General features: G+C 45.1%; 1 protein-coding gene across 5 annotated transcripts in view; it reads left to right on the top strand.

Moving 5' to 3' along the window:
• Positions 1–4,502: 4,502 nt before the first annotated feature.
• LOC138964852 (inhibitor of nuclear factor kappa-B kinase subunit epsilon-like) overlaps positions 4,503–20,170 on the top strand; it is a 58,933-nt gene continuing 43,265 nt past the window's right edge. For 3 of the 5 annotated variants that reach the window (XM_070336910.1, XM_070336909.1, XM_070336906.1), the window contains exon 1: positions 4,503–4,585. The gene's annotated coding sequence lies outside the window, so the exon portion shown is untranslated. Of the gene's footprint in view, positions 4,586–13,601; positions 13,926–19,010; positions 19,577–20,170 lie in introns of those variants that run through there. The other 2 variants (XM_070336908.1, XM_070336907.1) reach the window with 2 other exon arrangements.

Here is a 20,170-nt window from a genome sequence, read left to right on the forward strand (position 1 = left end):
ACAGCCGATGTTTGATAGCTGAAGGCGCACACCGGCAAAACACACTACCGACAGATTCTCAAAAGTCGTCTGCTAACGATGCAAGGGGAGGGTACTCGTGTTTTTGTTTTGGTTCGCTAGCATCTGGTTATCTTGTAAGTTGAATGTTCGTTTTTTTCGACCTGCATTGCTTTCATAATGAAAGAAACTTTTGCTTATTGCATCTCATACATCAGATCAGTTCTGAGATTCATTTTTGCGTGCAACTGATATGGTTTTCTGAGCCGTGCAATGCGATTTTAGAACTTCATACAAATGTGTCACATTGTTCGGCGCGAGGTCAAAGGTCGGGAGGAAAGTAGTCCTTTGCCCAAATCGGAATCTGCACTATCATATATTTTTTGGAGTCCATGATGTATTTATTGAGCTATAAAAATACAACATATATACCCATACTGAAGTAACAGAGACAAAGAAGGGAGGTCATGGGATATATATATATATATATATACATATATATATTTATTAGTATATTTATCTATTTTATGTAAGCTTGCATGCGCTCTAATGCAAATCTTCAAAGCCACACACACACACACACACACACACACACACACACACACACATATATATATATATATATATATATATATATATATATATATATATATATATGTGTGTGTGTGTGTGTGTGTGTGTGATGGGTGCGTGCGTGCGTGTGTGTGTGTGTGTGCGTGTGTGTGTGTGTGTGTGTGTGTGACTTTGTAAATTTGCTTTAGAGCGCGTGCAAGCTTACATAAAATAGATAAACATACAGGGCAAACAGCAAACACCAGGCAGTTAAACAACATTACACCACAATAAACGGATGAAATGAATGCTCTAGCCTTTACAAATGGATGTGCAACACTGCACTGCAAACGGTGTTAAATGATATGTTACAACAAATAAATCAAGACACATATTATCTTGTTAAACAAGATCTGACTATCTTCAGCAAAGATTCGCCCGTCTTCTCGCGTCAAATGAAAGTGACACACTGCGATACATTCTGACAACCAGAAATGTTGGTCTTTAGCGTCGTCTTATATGTTGTTGTTCGTTTGGTTGTTGCATGTGGACGAACGTCACTTGTTCATTTCAATGCTTCTTATTCTCTCAGGTGCCAGGACATTGGTTTGGTATAACTTTCACTTACTCCATGACACATGTCGTATGCATGTAGAGCGTTTACTTCCCTTTGGTTATCTGTTGCATCATTGTTAAAGGCACAATCCCGTGGAAGCAGTTGGGCTCACCATCTTGGAGCTGCGTTTTAACGGGATAAGACCATTGCTCCACGTGCACACAAGTCATACCAACAATCAATACACTGACTTTTTGTGTGCAGAGTATTATTTTGTTGAGGAACTAATTTCGCAGATTGCATTTAGTGGCTCTCAAGAAATTGATTCATCAAAAACCAGCAAATATCATCCCACTCTGCACGAGAAGCAGTCAGGATTTTGAGTGTGGGTATGTGACGAAGTGGAGGGATAGTCTTATCACACGAAAAAGCCTTGGCAGATCTGAGGTTGTTTTCACGGGAAAGACAGTGCCTTTACACGAATGCTGGTACATGATACGACTTATGACGAGACACGGAAGTATAAGATGACCCTGTTAACTGAACAGATATCTAAAACAGTGTTGTTGTTGTTGTTGTTGTTGTTGTTGTTGTTGTTGTTGTTGTTGTTGTTGTTGGTGGTGGTGGTGGTGGTGGTGGTGCTGCGGTTGTTGTTGTTGTTGTTGTCGTTGTCGTTGTCGTGGTCGGGTGGTTTCTAATGCCACAGGCTTTATCTTGAAATTATTTTTTTGTTTGTTTATTGGTTAAAGTTTATCGTTGAAAAAAAGCTTCCTGCTACGAAAACTATTCTTCTGAACAACGTTGGCTTGCATTTGAGTGCGCAACGACAGAATGTGCTAGGTTGATATGCTTTTCTGTAACCAAGACGAGTGTCCACGCCCGTCAATGAATGACTCCGTTTGTGTCCGAAAAACCCGTTCGTGCGTGAAAACCATCCTGGACAAATGATTTAAAACCCAACCTTTAATTCTTTATTTTTCGCGCCATGACTCTCAGTGTGAAAAGACAACTTGTATTTGCTGTACATATATCTATATTAACATAAAGTTGTCATTTGACAAAGACGATAGACAACGTTAACACACATGAAGAAGTGACGTTTATACCTTTAACACCCTACGCGTGTCAGCTTGCTTCCTCGGAAAGGCATAATCCCCCTATTTTTTGCACGTTTTGTGCTTGAAAGCACAGTATATTATTACATGCATATAATCTAAAGTGCCGGACACAGTGGGTACAATTAATGCAGCCAGGACAAGAATTCTCCAGCGTATTCAATTCAGTTAAAGAACCAGTGACTTCTTTACCGCGCAAAAAAATCTCCCCTCTTTCTCAAATCTGCTTCAGCTTTAACAGGGATAAGAACCCCCTACACTTAGACACATACCAAATATCTCCATCCCAGCTGCTTCCTGTACAGATTTGCAGAGTGAAATTAAGGAATCAATGGAAGATATGGCCGCTGGTGTCCGTTAAGAAATTAACAGAACAACCCCACTCCCTTCAGAATTTGATGCACCGATGCGGTTGATTTTTGGTATTTGTCCGTCCAAACGGAGGGATGGTCTTGTCACATGTAAAAGTCTGGCCAGAACTGAGATGTTTTTCGTTCCATTTCATTTCATTCACTTTATGATCCTACTGCTGGGAAATGTGGGTCGCTTCCTCCCAGTGGAAAGCAGGAACAAGAATCGCACTACCCGGCGTTTAGATGTAATCAGTCACATGCACTTATGGCAGAATGACCGAGGTCTTTTACGTGCCACAATGGTGACACGGGGGTGAGACATGGATACCGGCTCTTAGTCTGCACATAAAGTTGACCCGTGTCCGCCCCGGCCTGGATTCGAACCCGTGACCCTCGGGACTCAGATGGTGAGTCGAATCGAATCGTTTTTGCGAGGGCTGGACTGTGCCTTTAAGAGTTACAAACAAAAATGTCCTACATGCCGCTACGGTGGGGAAAAGCCTTCGGTGTTCATAGCGTCATTACCGCTTTTGGAGCGATTTAAACCATGACACGAATATTCTGCATACAAACATTGAAGGGGGAAAATACCAAAACCGTGGCATAATTGCAGTCATCTTCATTTATAGATGACAGATATGAATTGCAGTTTTCTGCTTTCAGGGACGGTACGATGTTAAACACCAGTGCCTTATCCAAATACACACACATACATAATCACACACACACACTGACACACACACCACACACACATTCACACACACACCGCCGACACACACACACATACACACTGACCGTCGCACACACACACACACACACATACACACACCGGACACACATACACGCTAACACACGCGCACACACACACACACACACACACTGACACACACACACACACCACACACACACTGACGGCACACCCACACACACACTGACACACACAGAAACACACACACATACACTGACAGCCCGTTTGCAATGATATATTTTCTGTTCTGCAGAAGGTACACAAAAAATGAGTGGTGCGTCCTGTGTTCGAAGTTTCTACTTCATCTTTATATTTTATTCTATCATTTATTTTATTTTATTTTTTAACATGGTATTTTTGTGTACGCGACTTGCAGCGTTGGTGCTTTTCCTGCTGCGCCTCTGAATTGCTCGAAACAAGTTTATTTTGGAAAGCAAACAAACACATCACAACTGTAAGTGCTGAGAAACCAGGATTTGCACTGTCAGTTACAGTTTTTTTTGGTCACTGATGCTGATGCGGCTGCTGCTTCTGCTGCTGATGATAATGATGATGACGAAGACAACGACGACGATAATGATGATGGTTGTTGTTATTCTTCTTTATTTGCGAAAATATGAGAGAGACATTCTGGAGGCGACACGGCCATAAATTAAGAGCACTGAACAAAGACAGGTCACATGCACTGACTGTCAAAGTAAATGCAGGAATTCCGCATTTAGCCTTGACTCATACGCTGATGACTCTGTGGTCGAATCCAAATATTTTGAGATTGAAAGATTTCCAAGTCGCAATTCAAACTGGCTCGAAAAAGATCACATTTACAGCTGAGAGCACTAAAATAAATAAATATCGTGTTGCCGGAAATGCTCGTCCTGCTCTTAATGGTTACATAGCCGTTTACTCTGCTGCCACTATGTCAGTCAACTGTGAGATTATAATCTCTAGGCTACATATACCTACAGAAATAGCATGCATTACCGAGAAAGCGCCACGATGTTACTGAAAAAGCGTTGACTGACAGTTCAGTATGGAGTGGTTTACAAAAGCTTTACTGAATAGACTGACACACGCATTATGTGAACAACACGTACACTGTGTCAACAGCTGTGTTCAAGTTCACCGGTCACCCGGCAAATCGAAAATAGCGCTGGGAAAATTTCATCGCGCTAAAAATAGACTATAGCTTGCGTTGGCACAGAAAACACTGAACAGCCATTAGCATAGCAGCTCATTCTGAACAGACGCATTTTGCTCGACGAAGGTAAGTTTCAGTTTTGATTTGTTAAAAATATGCACATTTTGCACCAGGTTTGGAATATTTTGATGTGCATTTTATTATTTTGCAAAATCAAGGTCGAGGCCAGAGTAGGGGCTCTGAAAAGTGTGTGACTGTCGGTGTGCATTTTGTAGCCGGATATGAAAGTAGCTGCAGACGGCTTAAAGTGAACAGTGAACTACCTTGTTCAGAGCGAACTTTCTTCTTGTCTATTTTGTAGCGGAGAGCATTGGACGGAGCAGGAATCGAAAGTGTGCGCGTAGCCTACAGAAACTGAATTAATTTGTATCGATTTCATTTTGGGCATTTTGTGTGTGTGTGTGTGTGTGTGTGTGTGCGTGTGTGCGTGTGTGTGATTGTGTGTGTTATGATGTCTGTGATGAAGGTGGATACACGTTCACCATGCATGTATACGATAAAGCCGACAAACGATGGTTTGAGGGGGCAAGCTGTGTTTATTGTCAGCCATGAAGATGATCAGTGTATGTAACAAGGGAACTAACTCTCGTTAGTTACTTAACACATTAGTAGCAGTTGCTTCCCTTAGATGGTAACAGATTCTCAAACACTACATCTCTCCCCTTCTTGAATTTTAAGAAGTATAATCCAAAATTACAAAATGGATAACTGGACAAGCAAAATGATAAGAAATGATATCTTCTCCTGAAGATTAAAGAATAATGCCTAGAAGTAGAAATGTAATGCTGACTAGAAATGTTTAACTTTACATTCAACAAGAAAAGTGTTCTCACTCCAAATCTTATGAAGTAATGCTTCAGCCTTATGAATTTTGAAAGTACTAACAATGATAATCAAAGTAGAAATTAGTGTACTTATCTTCCCTTCTCATTAAAGAAAAACAAAACAAAACTGAATTTACGTGTTACCCAAAAATACTGTGAAATGATGCTAAACAGCAATGTGAAATAACACGACACAATAGGCACTTGACGGAAAATCTTGAAAATAAAATGTCTGCACAGGCACCAGAAATAAAATGATTTTACAAAAGATCAGTCAGTTCAACGTTCAAGTCAGAACAAAATCTTGCAGTTTGGTAGGTAAATGTTTTTCCCTGTGCGAACGACGTGGAGTTGGTGCGACGTTAGTATGTGTGTTTTGGTTTTGCTTGTTGTGTGCATGTTGCGAGTTTGGTTCATCTGTGTGAGGAAGAGTAACAGCTTCAGTTTCAGCTTCGGCGTCAGCTTCAGTGTCATTTGTTTCTGAAGGAGTTGGATGTCTGGGGGAGCGTTTGAAGAAACTGCTGTTTCGCGTGATTATCTTGTTTCCTCGGCACGCAGAGATCATAGAACCGTTCTTTGACACAACAGTGAGGGGTGTTGGGTTGAATGGAGGAGTAGACTTCTTAATGGAAGTGTCCTTGATGAGAACAGAATCACCAATCTGAAGGTTGCTTGGTTTGACATAGTTCTTGTTGTCTGCGTAGAGCTTCATCTTGCCTTTGGCGCGGGCATCCTGTTGTCTCATCTTTGCGTCCGCTGGCTGCTGCGGCGGGAGTTGAGGTAGTCTGTTCTTGATGTTGCGACCAAAGAGGGCAGTAGCAGGGGCGACACCAGTTGTGCAGTGTGGAGTTGTTCTGTAGTCAAGAAGAAACTTGTACATTTCCTGTTTCCAGTTCAGCTGTTGTGCATGGGCGGCTTTGACAGTCTTCTTGATGGTACGCATAAAGCGTTCCGTTTCTCCATTTGCACGGGGCCACAGGGGGGTGATCTTCCTGTGCTTGAACCCGGTGTGTGTTGCGTATGTCGCGAACTCGTGGCTGTTGAATGGTGGGCCATTGTCTGTCTTCAGAACATCTGGTATGCCGTATTCTGCGAAGATCTTGTCGAGACGTGGAATCACACTCCGGCTGGATGTTGATTGCAAAATGTCAACAACGGTGAATCTGGAATATTCATCTGTGATGACAAGGAGAATGTTTCCGTTGGGTGCGTCTGCGAAATCAGCACTCAGTTCAGACCAAGGTGCTGTGGGCAGTGGAGACATCTTCAGCGGTTCTCTGGCTGGTGTGGGAGTGGAGATTTGACAGGTTAAGCAGTTTTTCACCGCTTTCTCAACAGTCTCTTGCATTCCTCGGAACCAAACCTTTTCTCGAAGCAGGGCGACTGTCTTGACGATGCCTTGATGTCCAGTGTGAGCGACTTTCACAGCTTGAAGATGAAGAGACTCTGGGAGAACGATGCGTGTACCCTTGAGTAGAACTGATGCGTTGTGACTGAGTGAGAGTTCTGAACGACACAAGTAGAGGGTTCTGAAAGTTTTTGTGTCAACGTCGTCTTTGGCTTCCCAGTCACTGGTAAGGATTGCGTTGATCACTGCCGTAAGGGTGACATCTTTCGCTGTTTCTGAGATGACTGTGTCTAACGTCATGGCTTTTGGAGTGGACGTGTCGACAACGTAGTGAAGATACTCTTCTGCGATCTTCTCTTCTCTGCTGCTGGGATGCTGTTGGACTGGATGTCGACTCAGATAGTCGGCGGGGTTGTCGAAACCAGGTCGGTACTGAACAGTCATTTCGTAGGGCTGTGTTCTCAGTACCCAGCGTTCAACACGAGCAGAGAGTTGAGCACGAGGGTTGTTGAACATGCTGACCAAAGGCTTGTGGTCAGTGTAGACAGTGAATGTAGCACCAAACAAGTAGATGTGGAAATATTCACAGGCCCATGTGATGGCGAGTGCTTCACGTTCTGTCTGTGAATATCTTTGTTCTGTTGGAGTGAGTGCTCGGCTTGCAAACTGGATGATGCGCTTGTCTTGGGTCAGGACTGCAGAGATGCCTACAGGACTGCCGTCGGTGTAGATCTCTGTCGGTTTTCCTGGATTGAAGTAAGCAAGAGTCGTTGCTTTGCTGAGTTCTGCTTTCAGCGTTCCGAGGGTTGCGTCATGCTTTTCATTCCACGACCATGGTGTTGTCTTCTTTGTCAGCAGACGGAGTTCATGGGTGAGTGTTGCATAGTTTGGAATGAAGTGTGCACCACAGAAGTTCATCATGCCGAGAAGACTTCTTACTTCAGATGCGTTGGTTGGTGTTGGCAGTTCAAGAATGGTCTTGAGCTTGTCTTGGCTTGGGGTGATGCCGTCTTCCCCGAAGATATGACCAAGGAACTCAAGCGACTTCTTGTTGTACTCACACTTGTCAGTGTTGAGAGTGAGGTCTTTCTCACGGAGACGCTGCATGAGAGCGCGTAGGTTGTTGTCATGGTCTTGCTGTGACGTACCGTAGCAGAGAATGTCGTCACTGATGTTTACGACACCCTTGAGGCCAGACAGTACTTGCCTGATGGTTTCTTGGAAGATCTCGCTTGCGGAGTTCACACCAAAGAAGAGGCGTCGGTATCTGTAGAGACCAAGATGTGTGGAGAACGTCGTGATGTAGCGTGACTCCTCAGCTAGTTCTAGCTGGTTGTAGCCTTGGTTCAGGTCAAGCTTGCTGAAAACTTTAGCACCTGCGAGCATGGTTTTCAGTTCATCAAGTGTTGGGGTAGCATGACGTTCTCTCCTGATGGCCTTGTTTGCAGAACGCATGTCGACGCACACGCGTACCTTGCCTGGAGACTTGGGTTTAGGCACCACAACTATAGGAGATACCCATGGTGTTGGACCAGTTGCCTTCTCGATGACACCAAGTTCTTCATCCTTTCGGATTTGTTCTTCCACATGCTTGCGGACATGAAAAGGAACACGACGGTAGTGCTGAGCGACAGGCTGTACCGTCTCGTCGATGTGGAGTTTGATCTGTCGATCATTGAGTTTACCAAGCTGGTTCTCTTGCTGAGTTTTGTGCTCGATGCAGTGGACGGTGGTCAGCAGCTTGAGTGTTTGCGAGGTTGACCAGCTCAGGATGGGTTTCTCATTGCCTGGAACAACACATATCGTGGCTGAGCAGGATGCTGTGTCAGTGTGTAGTTCAGCGCAAAACTGTCCAAACGCACGGATGGAGTGTTGATTGCCGTACGCAGAGATTCTCACATTTGACGGGCTGAGCGCTGGCTTGGGTGTAAGACTTTCATAATCTGTCCGTGATAGCAGATTGACTGTAGCTCCGGAATCAGCAAGGAAGGTTGTCTGTTGTCCGTTGAGGTAGACCTTGAAGCGTGGCAGTTGATTCGAGTTGCCGTTTGCAGTGAAGACGTACTCAGTGTCTGCGTCATTGCCGTCGTCGATGAACGAAGCGTCGTTGTTGTCACATTCACCATGTTGCTCAACGTGGTGAACAGGTTTGGGCTTGTGCTTGATAGAGCGAGGCTGTTGGGAGGAGGAGGAGGAAGAGGATGCACTGCCCCTTCCACCTGTCCCTGATCTTGCCGTGTTGCGTGGACTGGAACGGCAGACGGATGAAAAGTGGTTGAATTTTCCACAGGAGCGGCACTGTTTGTTAAAAGCAGGGCACGAATGCTGTCCCTTCTCATGCGGCCATGTACCACCACAGTTCTTGCATTGCTCGGTTGGCTGGTTATGACGGTGTGAGGCTTGACTACGGCGGGGCTGGTGATGACGTCGATCAGGCTGATGCTGGCTTGATGTAGCTGAACGATGGAGTTGGTTAACTGCACCGTCTTCATGCATTTTTCTTGAGTAAGAAGCAGTCAACTCCAATGTGCGGGCATACTGCAGGAGGTCAGACAGTGTTATTCCTGGGTTGCTCAGGCCCTTCTCACGCACCTTGTTCACTTTGCAACCGGTTATCAGCTGCGATTTAATTTCAGACTCAATGTTGGCAAAGTTACAGAGAGAGGCATGTCGTTTCAGCTGTTGATAAAAAATGTCAACACTGTCAGATGTTTGCGTGAGCTGTCTGAAGGTAAAAACCTGATACTCTCTGTTGATCTGTGGGTTAAAATGTTCATTGATACGATCAACAAGTTTCTGGAAGTGAGTCTCACCATCCCGAGGGGTCAGATCAGCAGCTGGAAAAGAGTCCACAATGTCATTCAGATCGTTCCCAGCGTACGTAAGCAGCAACGCTTTCTTCCTCTGGTCGTTGGCAATGTTGAATGCAACGAACAGGTTCTCTAGTCTTACGATCCACTTGCTCCATCTGATAGACACGCCATCAGACGAACAGTCAAACGAAGGATAAGTAGGTAGTGCAGATAACTGTTCAGCCATGTTGGAAGTTGAGAAGCACGTGGCAAGTCAGAAAAGTGAAATTACAAAGTTCTTGCACAAGGTAGAGCCGATATGTATGTAAAATAATTTACCTCGTCGCCAATATGATGTCTGTGATGAAGGTGGATACACGTTCACCATGCATGTATACGATAAAGCCGACAAACGATGGTTTGAGGGGGCAAGCTGTGTTTATTGTCAGCCATGAAGATGATCAGTGTATGTAACAAGGGAACTAACTCTCGTTAGTTACTTAACACATTAGTAGCAGTTGCTTCCCTTAGATGGTAACAGATTCTCAAACACTACATGTGTGTTCGTGCGTGAGTGTGTGAGTGTGAGTGTGTGTGTGTGTGTGTGTGATTGTGTGTGTGTGTGTGTGTGCGTGCGTGACGGTGTGCGTGCGTGCGTGTGTGTGTCAGTGATTGTGTGTGTGCCGTGTGCGTGGCGTGTGTGTGGCACGGTGTGCGTGCGTGCGTGTGAATCTGTGTGTGTGTGGTTGTGTGTGCACAAACGGGTTTTGTATCTCAGTCAAGTGTTCAGTGAGGGTGTGTGTGTGTGTCTGTGAGCGCGGGGTATGTTGACATCTGCCCGGATCTATAGGCGTTGATGGCTTTTGTTCGTTTCGCGGGATTTTGGAGACAGTCACGGAAATGCTTTGTGCATGATCGTTCTCCTTGACAGAGAGAGAGAGAGAGAGGGAGAGAGAGAGAGAGAGAGAGAGAGAGAGAGAGAGAGAGAGAGAGAGAGAGAGAGACGCGCACACACACACATACACACACACACACACACAAGAAATACAGTTAATATTTCGAATACCTTCAACACTCTTTATACAACATTTTCATTCTTAGTTTTCCTTTGTAAAGGCATTCAGATATTTTTTGGTACAAATATTTTGCATACCCGAATGTAGGCCTGATATTGTTATAGCTGAGTCCGGACAAGCTTAATTTTCCGTGTCCGTTATCAGCTGGTCATTTGACCCTTTGATAGAAACGAGTTCGCGACCTAGCAGGAAGTATCTTGAGCGCACCATCTTGAGTTTCCATGGCCGCTGTCGTCTCAATTGGTTTTTCCCGCGAGTCAGTCGTTGAAAGGGGGGGGTGGGGAGAAGGCGGGTGGTTGGGGGTGGGGGTGTGTGGGGGTGTGTGTGCTTGTGGCCTGGGTGACCACCCCCACTCTCAGGCCACCCGTTGCACTAAACCATTATATTATATGTCTACTGATGACTTCAAATCTGTCTGTCTGTCTCTCTCTTTCTCTTTTTCTCTCTTTCCCTTTCTCTCTCGTTCTCTCTTTCACCCTCTCTCTCTCTCTCTCCGACCGACTGTAATACTAAAGTTCAAGATTTGTTTAGGCCTGAATAGAATGAATGACGTTAGTCAAGTTTATGACTAGCTTTTTGCACGTTGAGAGAGCTCTTCAAACTGACTCCTTTGACTTGAAACTAAAGAACGATTATTTAATTTGATGACTAGATACTGATTGTCAACTTCGAAACTTGGCAGGGCGTCGTTTGAAACACTTATAAAAAAGATTTTGCTCTTTCAACCCTGGTAGTTTGTGAGCTGTTATGGAGTGTAAGCAGTGCAAGGTTATGTGCAGCATTTAGAAATTAAATTTTTAGTGGCGTTATGAATACCAGTGCAGTGAAGATATCTGTTGGACTCAAAGCGTGCCGATACCAAATCATTTGCGGGTGTGGCGTCACGCGTGGCCGCTCATGCAAAACTACATTTGTCATTTAATTGTCTGAATGAAACGAATGCACGCACCGACAGACATAAATAAATAATGGATCAAGTATAGACAACCCAGCTTTAAATAGTACTGACTGTATGTATATGACTACTTTACAAGGGCCAGCGGTCCAACTGTTTTTTTCAGGCACCGACTCAGTCTTGTTGAGGGGTCGAGGCCGGACGACCCCTCTTTCTTCAATGGGATGAGAGCGGTGAACATGTGTCGTTGTTTGCCGTTCTCATGAGATAAGTTACTTTTGTTTTGTTTCGTTTTTCCCTCCTAATTGCTGATAACACGCAGTGTAAAACAAAAGTGTGTGTGTGTGTGTGTGTGTGTGTGTGTGTGTGTGTGTGTGTGTGTGTGTGTGTGTGTGTGTGTGTGTGTGTCAGTGAGTTTGTGTGTGTGTGTGTAATGTGTGTACGTGTTTGTGTGTGTGTGTGTGTGTGTGTGTGTGTGTGTGTGTGTGTGTGTGTGTGACGTGTTGTGTGTATGTGTGTGTGTGTGTGTGTGTGTGTGTCTGTGTCTGTGTCTGTGTATATCTGTCTATCTGTCTGTGTCTATGTGTGTGAGAGAGAGAGAGAGCGAGAGAGAGCGAGAGAGAGAGAGAGAGAGAGAGAGAGAGAGAGAGAGAGAGAGAGAGAGAGAGAGAGATGTATGCAAACTCAACGAGACCGGGTTTGAAGCAGTCATGCAGGTATTTCCTTGACTAAGGCTACTCGCAGCAGAAACGATAGAAGGGTAAGTGTGTGAGCTTAGATTTATGCTTGATAATTATACATATTGCACAACAAACAGTAATATGTCAAAACAGCTCTCCAGACAGAAATCTCACACTCTAATTGACACATAACCACCTGACGCTGTTGCAAAATAACCGTCGTAACCGTAACAAATCAGGTCACATGCACTTTAAATGTATATATAGCTCCTATACCTTCAATAAGCTAACTCATTATTCATGCAGCTGAAGAAATACGGTCACGCGGATTTGGGTAGACACATTTGAAAATAAAATGAAGAAATCAACAACAACGATACCACCGCCACCATTATCACAATCTTTTTGGCTCGTGTGCTAGATATGAACTTGATGTACTGAGTTATTATGATTTGAACGCTATACACACCAGATCATAGTTTATGTCAACAGCTATAGAGAGGGCTGGATAGCACAAAATGTCAACAGTCCGTAAAGATTTATGGCCTTATTGTAGAATTACGACCTTTAATCTGGAATGTTAGGCCTTATTTCATGTTGTTTGGCTTTTTTTGTGAATTTAAAAAAAATGAAGTCCCCATTTTTATCAGGCTTTATATTTTGTTAATGCATTGTTTACTCTTTGTGGCAATTACAGAGAGGTGATATCGAAAGTAAGGCCTTATTTCATGTTATAAGGCTTTTAAAAAAAAGTAAAGGCCCCATTTTTATAAGGCTTTATATTTTGTTGTTGCATTTGTGACCCTTTGTATCAACCACAGAGAGGTGATTCGCGTAAGGGGCAAATTATATCTGCGCAGAGTCAGCGGCGCTGCATGCTGCGATAAGGATTATGACGAGTACTTGGCCTGTTTTCTTTTTACGCAACGTGTAACGGGCTGGGAAAAAAAAGAATTACCTCAATAATCTGCAGTGCGTCGTCTGTACCTCTGACTCTGCGCAGATGTAATTTGCCCCTAAGGCCCGGCGCTCACCTATGTAACGCCAGCAGGACAGACGATGCACTGCAGATTATTGAGGTGATTCTTTTTTTTCCCAGCTCGCTACAGGCCATGTACTCGTCATAATCCCTATAGCAGCATGAAGTGTAGTGGCGACTGCGCAGATGTATTTTGCCCTTAAGGGCAGAATATACCTGCGCAGTTTCAGCGGCACAGACGACGCACAGCATATTATTGGTGCTGCGGTAGGGATTATGACGAGTACTTGGTCTGTTTTTCTTTCACAGTCACGCAACGTGTAGCGGGCTGGGATAATCTGCAGTGCGTCATCTGTTCTGCTGAAGTTACATAGGTGAGCGCCAGGCCTTAGCCATCTCCGCATCAGTCGGCTACATCAGCTTTATTTGTGGGAAGTAATCCCGCCAAGGGAAATCCCCATGCTCACATTCAGGTCGATAACACGGTTTGCTGTTAACCGCTATTCAACCTCTCTGAGTTATTGGTCGGGCCAAAGTGAAAGTAGGGCAAGGTAGACTTAGAATCTGAGTAAACGGCTTACAATCAGTACTAAGTTTATCTCAATGACAGTCCGGGAGATTTGGACTGGTGTCATGTTTACAATACTAACGAGGAAGAATGTTTACTTGTGAGGAAGAAACGTACTGTGACTGAGCGTGTGAGACTGATATTTCGAAGCTGCAGACCGGATTGGACGCTGTTGGATTGATAACAAGTTTAGGTTCGAGAGAGACATATGTTTGCCTGTGGCTAAAGATTACTGAGTGGCTAAGTATGTTAGACATTTGTAAGCTTTTATGTCTTAGTAAATTTTCCTGTGTTAGAGGGGTGTCCAGTAAACCTGAGTTAATGTGTCTGAATAGGTCATTAGTAGTGAAGCTTAGGTCCACCTACTTTCATCAATTATAGATGCGTTCTCAGTCAGGCGAACAATCCGATTGTAAGACTGAAAAACTACGACTCTCCTAAATAAGGCCAGAACAATAAAACTCATTGAGAAAAGTTTCATGTTTTAATATTTTAAATGTGTTTTGCACCGGGGCAGTTTCACTGAGTGTTATTCTTTCGTAGTTCTGAACAGGCTACACTTTATGTCACAGTGAGCTTGCTTATTTTGGAAGACATGTCTATTCGTTGAAGAAATACCCACTGTCCAGATAAAGCTGGATCCGTGAGAGGTATGTGTCTACTCATTCAATCGTTGAAGTTGAGTATTTTGTTTCGCCATACTGTACAGATAAGGCTAAATTGTCAAGTCGCCTAGCTGTGTTTGCTTGAGAAACCGGAACTTTTGAAGGACGAAAATATCGCGTTTCGTCTCCTTCCTTGTCTGCAAAGTGCCCGAATCTCGCTTTAAAGGCACAGTCCTTACTGTGTAAATAATTGGACTCGCCATCGCAGATCTGGTTAGATTTGTACACTCTCCACTTGGACACATACCACACAATCAACAGCCCGTGTGCTCCCAGTGCAGAGTGAGACTTGTTTGGTTGCTTAACGCCCAGTCCACCACGAAGGGTGATATCAGGGCGGCGAGTGCAGAGTGAGACTTGTTTGGTTGCTTAACGCCCAGTCCACCACGAAGGGTGATATCAGGGCGGCCAGTGCAGAGTGAGACTTGTTTGGTTGCTTAACGCCCAGTCCACCTCGAACGGTGATATCAGGGCGGCCAGAGCAGAGTGAGACTTGTTTGGTTGCTTAACGCCCAGTCCACCACGAAGGGTGATATCAGGGCGGCCAGTGCAGAGTGAGACTTGTTTGGTTGCTTAACGCCCAGTCCACCACGAAGGGTGACATCAGGGCGGCCAGTGCAGAGTGAGACTTGTTTGGTTGCTTAACGCCCAGTCCACCACGAAGGGTGATATCAGGGCGGCCAGTGCAGAGTGAGACTTGTTTGGTTGCTTAACGCCCAGTCCACCACGAAGGGTGATATCAGGTCGGCCAGTGCAGAGTGAGACTTGTTTGGTTGCTTAACGCCCAGTCCACCACGAAGGGTGATATCAGGGCGGCCAGTGCAGAGTGAGACTTGTTTGGTTGCTTAACGCCCAGTCCACCACGAAGGGTGATATCAGGGCGGCCAGTGCAGAGTGAGACTTGTTTGGTTGCTTAACGCCCAGTCCGCCACGAAAGGTGATATCAGGTCGGCCAGTGCAGAGTGAGACTTGTTTGGTTGCTTAACGCCCAGTCCACCACGAAGGGTGACATCAGGGCGGCGAGTGCAGAGTGAGACTTGTTTGGTTGCTTAACGCCCAGTCCACCACGAAGGATGATATCAGGGCGGCCAGTGCAGAGTGAGACTTGTTTGGTTGCTTAACGCCCAGTCCGCCACGAAGGATGATATCAGGGCGGCCAATGCAGAGTGAGACTTGTTTGGTTGCTTAACGCCCAGTCCACCACGAAGGGTGATATCAGGGCGGCCAGTGCAGAGTGAGACTTGTTTGGTTGCTTAACGCCCAGTCCACCACGAAGGGTGACATCAGGGCGGCCAGTGCAGAGTGAGACTTGTTTGGTTGCTTAACGCCCAGTCCACCACGAAGGGTGATATCAGGGCGGCGAGTGCAGAGTGAGACTTGTTTGGTTGCTTAACGCCCAGTCCACCACGAAGGGTGACATGAGGGCGGCCAGTGCAGAGTGAGACTTGTTTGGTTGCTTAACGCCCAGTCCACCACGAAGGGTGACATCAGGGCGGCCAGTGCAGAGTGAGACTTGTTTGGTTGCTTAACGCCCAGTCCACCACGAAGGGTGACATCAGGGCGGCCAGTGCAGAGTGAGACTTGTTTGGTTGCTTAACGCCCAGTCCACCACGAAGGATGATATCAGGGTGGCCAGTGCAGAGTGAGACTTGTTTGGTTGCTTAACGCCCAGTCCACCACGAAGGGTGACATCAGGGCGGCCAGTGCAGAGTGAGACTTGTTTGGTTGCTTAACGCCCAGTCCACCACGAAGGGTGACATCAGGGCGGCCAGTGCAGAGTGAGACTTGTTTGGTTGCTTAACGCCCAGTCCACCACGAAGGGTGACATCAGGGCGGGGAGTGCAGAGTGAGACTTGTTTGATTGCTTAACGCCCAGTCCACCACGAAGGGTGACATCAGGGCGGCGAGTGCAGAGTGAGACTTGTTTGGTTTCTTAACGCCCAGTCCACCACGAAGGGTGATATCAGGGCGGCCAGTGCAGAGTGAGACTTGTTTGGTTGCTTAACGCCCAGTCCACCACGAAGGGTGATATCAGGGCGGCCAGCGCAGAGTGAGACTTGTTTGGTTGCTTAACGCCCAGTCCACCACGAAGGGTGATATCAGGGCGGCCAGTGCAGAGTGAGACTTGTTTGGTTGCTTAACGCCCAGTCCACCACGAAGGGTGATATCAGGGCGGCCAGTGCAGAGTGAGACTTGTTTGGTTGCTTAACGCCCAGTCCACCACGAAGTGTGGTATCAGGGCGGCGAGTGCAGAGTGAGACTTGTTTGGTTGCTTAACGCCCAGTCCACCACGAAGGGTGATATCAGGGCGGCCAGTGCAGAGTGAGACTTGTTTGGTTGCTTAACGCCCAGTCCACCACGAAGGGTGATATCAGGGCGGCCAGTGCAGAGTGAGACTTGTTTGGTTGATTCATTTCTTACCGTGCGTTCAGTACCATTCTGTGGGTTTGACAGATTGACTAAATGTATTCATTTCGCTTCACGTAACTTGTTTGTTGTTGTTGTTGCTTTGCTTTGTTCGCTATGCTTGTTACAGTTTGGCATTCAATTTAGGCGCCTGATTGAAGAACGTGTCAGTAAATTTGTGTGAGGCTGCTGAATTTAGCTCTTCTCGGGTTATATCATATCTCAAAAATCAGCCTTTGCATATCTGTCAAGAAAATGACTTTGAATTAGCACAGTCTCTTTTTTTCTCCGTTCAGTGGTTTTTTTATGGGGGCGAGGACGCCCCCATTCTATACGGATAGTTTCGAGGTTGACCATGGGCAGCGCCATTTTGTTGTGAAATACGTCATCAGTTTGTGTACACAGGAAGTTGTGACATCCGTCACCCTATGGGAGGGGTGACGTCAAAATTGTTCATCTGTAGAAAGTTGTGAAATCCGTCACCCTATGGGAGGGGTGACGTCAAAATTGGTCATCACAGAGTTTGTGTAACACAGGAAGTTGTGAAATACGTCACCCTATGGGAGGGGTGACGTCAAAATTGTTCAACAAAAACATGATATGTCGCATTGTGCAGGGTCAACTGCAACAAACTCAAACCGAGCCATTCATACCTAGCTGTATTTGAGTGACTTATATACCCGACATTTTTATTTCTTATTTTTAGCACAGGTGTAGGAAAAATCATGAACCAAAATGTTATTTATTTTCTAATTTAACATTTTTTTTACAAATATGACCATGGTCTTTTAAACATACAGTGACATTAAACATTGTTATGTTAAAAAAAAGAAAAAAGAAAAAAAGCTTTTGTGCACAAATCAGAAAATACATTGTACATTTTACCTACAGGCCAAACCGTGAGTGTCTGTGGCAAAGCCCGACCCAGGAAATTGCACTGATTTTATATTTAGATCAGAGAGAAATTGTCAAGAACAGGCGCTTGCATTTGGATGTGTCCAATGATAGTAGGTTTGGTTGTGATCAATCAGAATAATGTAGGAATAAAAATGTATGACAGTTTAGTATGATGACATGTAATTCACATATGCTGAAATATGATATTATACATCATGTAATATTATTATGGCTGTTGCCATGACCATGAAACCCAACAAAGGTTTAATGTAATGTAATTCAAAATACCAAAACCGAGCACCTATTAATCTCGTCTTTGCGCGTGAAGATTGAGGCCGTCTGCCAGTAGCGGTTAGGTCATACAGTGGAACCCCTCTCTAGCGACCTTTAAAATGTTGACAAAAATCGGTCCTTGTGGAGGAGGGTCCTTACAGAGGGAGGGGGCGGAGTCAGGGGGCCACAAAGAAAGTCAGATTAAAAAAAAAAAAGAAAACAGAGAAGTTTGAGTTGCTGACGACCGTTCTCTCTGAAAGCAAACTGCTTCGATTTCATGTTTGTCCTTGGTGTCCACCAGTTCTGGTGCATGTACTACCCTGGCCAAGTTTCCTCTCAAGACATCAAAGAGACCGCCCCAGTATACTCTACAGCCTCTGGGCGAACCACCTCTCATAGCTAAAACTGGGTCAATGACCCCTGGGAAGAAGGTCAGTGTCTATAAAAATTTTACTCCTAGGCCTGCGGCCAGGGGGGGGGGGGGGAGTATACCGGTACCATTTGAGAATCAGACCAAATGAGAATTGAACCATTTGAGAACATCCTTTTTTTTTCAATCACTACATCGAAGGCCTGCGGCCCGGGGTTCACATGGGTTGGTTTGTTTGTTTGTTTCAAACCCACACCCATATACACACATTTCCCATTTAAACCATTTGTCGGCCCCCTGTCGATATTTATCGACTAAGTTCCTTGTTATATTTTTTATCAGGTTCTCGATTCTTGGTGCCTTTCTTCCTTGTTTCCCCCTCTGCTCTTTATTATTTTTTTTACTCATCTTTTTGTCCTCACCGGTGCATATCACGACATTGAAGTGATAGCTGGATAAGTTTGTATTTGTCGAGATGACTTGTTAGGACGGGTTTCCAGTGGTTGCATATCTCCATGTCATGTTCAATTTTAAGTTACATTGCAGCCAAGGACTGTCGTGCCATTTTCTTTATGCTGGCCGAGATTACCCGGGAGGGGGGGGGGGGGGGGGGGCAGGGGGGGTATACAAGCTAACATTTGGGTATACAGGAGAGCTGGTGTCAAGTTGACTTTGGCTGTTAACATTATACGCGAATTATGAAAGCACACAACACAGTCTCTGCACATTAAGTCGTTTGTGGTTCTAAGTAGGTTACACTGGCGAAACAGCTAGTGGGGGAATTCCCCGTTCTTTGCAGTGGTTGGCAAATCACAGTTTCGGAACCACCGCGACCCTGCTCTCTGAGCAAACGCACGTAGGCCTGAAACAATCAGGCATTGCAATCACTGACGCGAAACTGACTGGCACAAGTTGTTCGACTGACGTTAGAGATTACATATGCTTTAATTAAGCTTAACTCTAGAGCGAAAAAAAGAACATTCTATTGTTTGAATTTGGCTGAAGACCAGCGCAGCGCTGTCGTTGTTCGGTGCCGGGACGGGCGGCAAAGTTATGGAGAATATTTTTGGCAAACTATTGCATACTGTCTTATGCAAACAGACAAGCGTGCAAAATCTCGCTTGCACACTTTTTGCGGCCTGGGCACAAGACAAAGCAACTTAGTGTCAAGAAATCACCATGGCAAAAGAAATGAGTGTCCAAAAGTTACAATGCCCGTGTCAAGATTGAGTCAGTCAAGAGTTGAAATTAGTGTTGCTGGTTATTTGACTGCATTTTCCCCAGGTCAGTTACATTTTGATTTAACTTATGTTTCTTCCTGCTTGTCTGTCTTCCTGCTTATGTTTGTCTGTGTCCCTGTCTCTGCATTTCTGTCTGTCGGTCTTACACACATATGAATACCGGCACACGAACGCATGCACGCAGACACAGGCATGCACACACACGCGCAAACACAATCAGAAAGACGGACAGCTAGACAGAGAGAGACAGACCGACAGAAAGGCACCCAGACATACACACAAACACACACGCACGCACGCACACACCCGCGCGCGCACACACACACACACACACACACACACACACACTCACACACATTTTCTCTGTCTTTTTCTCTCTGTCTCTGTCTGTTTCAGTCTGTCTCTGTCTCTGTCTCTCTGTCTCTCTGTGTCTCTCTTCATGTTCAGAACAGTGATAGATTTGCGTTATATAGGACATTTTGCACTGTGCACGAAGTAAAACCTTATTTATTATTGAACATGGATAGGCATTTGAAAATTATTATGGCAAGATTCCGAGGTGGAATAACAGAACTATTTGTGCACGTTAATCGATATAAGAGATACGATGCAGATATGTTGTTATGCCCATTGTGCA

Source organism: Littorina saxatilis, linkage group LG4 (genome assembly GCF_037325665.1).
Source record: "Littorina saxatilis isolate snail1 linkage group LG4, US_GU_Lsax_2.0, whole genome shotgun sequence".
In the NCBI taxonomy this organism is placed as follows: Eukaryota; Metazoa; Mollusca; class Gastropoda; order Littorinimorpha; family Littorinidae; genus Littorina; species Littorina saxatilis.